Genomic DNA, 4,297 nt, shown 5'->3' on the forward strand with positions numbered 1-4,297 from the left:
TGCATTTCAATGATAACTTACGAGAATGGAACACAACAGTGTCAAGGTCCATGTTTAGCAAAGGAAACACTTAACAAAGGTGTTTGAGAAACTAAAGGAACACAAGTTGTATACTAAAGAAAGTAAATGTGACTTTGCTCAACAAGAGTTAAAATTTTTTGGGCATAAGGTGGGCAAGGATGAGCTCAAGGTGGACCTTGAGAAGGTCCAAGCAATTCAGGAATGGGAGTGACCATCAAATGTACATGAGTTGAGGGCATTCTTTAGACTATGCAATTACTACTGAAAGTTTATCAAAAATTATTTTAGAGTAGCCTTGCTCTTAACGGACCAAACAACAAAAGGGAAGATGGTATGGACAATGGAATGCGAAGCAGCATTTGTCCACCTCAAAGGGACGTTGAGGAAGACTCCCGTGTTAGCATTACTAGACTTTGGTAAAGACTTCGAGGTAGAAATAGATGCTTCAAACTTTGCATTGGGTGTAATTTTGAAGCAGGACAACCATCTGGTAGCGTTCTTCTTGAAAGAGTTGGACAAAGCTTAGCAAAAGTGGCCTACCCATGAGAAGAAATTATTTATGGTGGTCAAGGCGCTTAAGGAGTGATAATACTACCTTGGGAGGCACTTCAAACTTTACATAGATAATATGGGAACAAAACACTTTTTGTCACAGCCTAACATAAGAGGATAGTGGGCCAATGCTTTGGCTAAGGTCGATTGCGAGATTCTGTATAAACCTAGGAAGAGCAACATCATGGCAAATGCTCTAAATCAAAAGGTTAGCTTGAAGTTGGCGATATCCAGTGTGATAATAACCTTTTGGGATGATGTGTGGACAACATATGAGAATGATGGTCTCACACAAGAAGTGTTGCTAAGGAACTAAGAGGCGCGGGATGCTCACTAGAGAGGTGAACTGCCAATGGAAGAGAAAATAGGTTATGTAAAATACAATGGATTTATCTATTATAAATAAACAAGAGTGTATATTCCAAAAAGGGAACTAAGATAGGTAGCTTTAGAAGAGTGTCATGATAGACCTCTTCTAAGACACAGTAGAGTGCCCAAGATGATAGGCTTACTCAAGAGAAAGTATCACTGGCCAGACATAGCTAAGAATGTCCAAGACTATGTAAAGACATGTTCAACATGTCAGCAAGTCAAAGCCGTGAGTAAGGCTAGTGGGGGCTTGTTACAAAGCCTCCCAATTCCAGATTTCCATGGAAATGTTTTACGATGGACTTCATCACAGGACTCCCCCAAAGTGAGGGGTTTGATGCGATATTTATGGTGGTGGACCAGTTTATGAAGATGGCATATTTCATACCCATCACAATAGAAGTGGATGTGGAAGTTGTGGCAAAGCTATTCTTCGAACAAGTGGTTCGAGTGCAGGGAAGGCCAAAAGAGATCATCTCAGATCGAGATAAGATCTTCACTAGTAGGTTCTAGAGAAATCTCTTAGAATAAAATTGCACCAAGTTAAAATTCAGCATAGCTTATCATCCATAGACAGGTATTGGGTATTAAGTCAAATTTGATGGCACTAACACTTCTTGACAGACGGACAAACGAAAAGAGTGAATAGGCAACTGGAGGATTATTTCCGATGCTATGTCTCTGGAGATTAAATCGATTGGGTAAGTAATTTAGGACTTGCAAAAATGTGCTATAACAAGTCACCACATTCGAGTATCGGGGTGAGTCCATGGGAAGTCATTAATGGGCTAGCTATTGAAGGTCTTGTGGAACTCGGCATGGCCGAGTATCATGGAGAGTTGCCTGTAGTGGAGGCATTCACAGCAAAAAGACTCAATATTTGGAATTTAGTGAGAGATTCCTTGGAATGGGCTTAACAAAGACAAACTAAGTATGCGGACCAAAAGAGTCGGGATGTAGAGTTCCATCCTGGGGAAAAGGTGTGGCTGAACACTAAGAACCTAAGGCTACCAAGTGGGATTAACTAGAAGCTGACCCAAAGGTAAAAATGCATATATTCATGGATATGAGTTTCTTAAGCAGGTTTGTGGGGCCTTGCGAGATTGAGGCACGAATTGGTAAGGTGGCTTACCACCTCTGACTTCCTCTAGAGATGGGGAAGATGCAACTTGTGTTCCATGTGAACTTACTCAAGCTGTACTTTGAGGATCCGCTTTACAAGGCTAAGTAAGACCTTTACCTAAGGTTATCCAAGGGGAAGAAGAATATGAAGTCGAAGCCATCCTCAATGCGTGCAAGAGTAAGCAACAAAGATGTGAGGTGAGGGAGTTCCATGTGAAGTGGAAAGGGTTTCCAAACCATGAAACAACATGGGAACAAGAGGAGAATCTAGCAAATGCGTGGGACATAGTGGAGGAATTTTTGCAAGGTAGAACTCTATATACTTATGTAAAATTCAATTAAAAAATCTATTTTGAGAAATTGAGCAATATCATATGTTAGGACTCGAAGGCGTGCCCAAGATAAGCTAATAAGCATGGGTTAACTAGGTCGACCAAGCGTAGGGAACTAAGCCCGACTCCCCACAAGGATGTCGAATCCATAAAAGTATTTTATAGAGGTTGGGTTCGAGTCCAAACCGTCTAGTAAAGCAAGGCTGTATTCAAGTCCCAACCCCATACTAAGGCGTGGTGAGGGGAGGGGTATAGGGACACTCATGGGCTCTTAGCCAGGAAAGCTAAGTTAGGCACACCGCTAAATAGGGGGATGCCCCTGGAGACATGGTTAATAAGTCATAAGATTAAAAAGAGACATTTGATGTGGGCATCAAACTTCTTCTATGGGTGCTAGAGTTGTAAGGAACCAACTCCCTAAGGTGTTGTAGGCTGAAGGATCCCCGAAAGCACAATCAAAATGATAAAGAGTTCATCAGATGAGACCGAGTCTAAGATTGAGTTCAAGATTGACTTTGAGACCGAGTTCAAGACCGACTTTGAGATCAAGCCCGAGACTGATTCTAAGACTGAGTCCTAAGGAAGTGCTCAAGAGCAACTCCCACTCTCGGAAGGGAAACTAACTATGGTGCTCCCGTGGGAGCACTATGGGAATCCGTGGATGGATGGTTAACGCTCCATTGCTTGTGCAATGAGTAGTTGAAACAAAGTAGGACTAAGTAAGAGCGGGTATAATAGACAGGAACCTTGGCAAGAGAACTTAGCTAAGGCCAAGGCAGTGTTGGTCAGATACACAAGGTAAGCTGGCAAATTGGAAAGGAAAAACTTGTGGCTTATATTATCCATCAATATTCTTTTTAGCCTTGGATTTTTTAGTGTTTATATCATCACCTACTACATGGGTATAACCTTTCTTGGTCAAAGTCCTCCCCCTACTATCTCATAGAAACTTACCCTAAGGGTATAGGAGACGATCACTTTGGACTTTTACCCCTCAGACTCAGATTTGGTCTTTACCTTAGTTATTAGCAACAAAGGAGAATGATTTGAAAAATGATCTATTGAGGTTTAAATATAGAGGAAAAGAGCCCATGAATAAAAGTGCACCTTAGTTTTTAATTGGTTAATGGGTTGGGATGCTTAAAGTTAAAAATCATTGGGTTTGAGTACTATTGGGCTAGGAAGTTCAAATTCAAGAGGTTACACTTGGTCTTAAACTCAATTTGAGTAGTATTGGGCTATGTGACCTCCTTGTAAGTTTAAATTTAAGAGTTTACATTTGGTCTCAAAGTCGATCTCAAACTTAGTTTTGGACTCAATTTAAGACTCAATCTTGACACTTTCATATGTCATGACACTTACAATGTATTGGTTATTCTTTTATCCCTTCCAAAGAGTCACTTCATGCTTGTTCCTCGAGTGCCTATTTAGGAGTTCCACTCTCACTTTTGACTTTTCAATTGCTCTAAATATGTCTCAAGAGAACACTCTGAAGATTTAAATTCTCAAGGATACTCTTAGATTCAAGATCACTATCTGTGTTGCCACTAGCAGGCCATGGAATGCTCACACACAAGCTCAAGGCCACCTTGTTGCCACTGGCAAGCCGTGAGATCTCTCTGGAAAACACTCTCCATTTTAAGTTCTAAGTTCTACAAAGTTCTACTGTAGTGGTGTAAGCTCCTCTCTTCTCCATTTATGTGGTACATGGTTTCTCTAGCACCTAGTTTGTTACACCAAAATTGGAGTAATCATTGTGTGCTGATGATTTCTTTGAAAACCTTTGTTGGAAACTTCATTTCTTCATTAACATATGATCCAGTATCTCTTGCAGATGTAATAGTGTTTGCAAAGCATTATGATGTGTACTTGGTCCATGAGCTTTAGATTTTGTTGCTTAA

This window comes from Selaginella moellendorffii, unplaced genomic scaffold (genome assembly GCF_000143415.4).
Source record: "Selaginella moellendorffii unplaced genomic scaffold, v1.0 SELMOscaffold_103, whole genome shotgun sequence".
NCBI classification, from domain to species: Eukaryota; Viridiplantae; Streptophyta; class Lycopodiopsida; order Selaginellales; family Selaginellaceae; genus Selaginella; species Selaginella moellendorffii.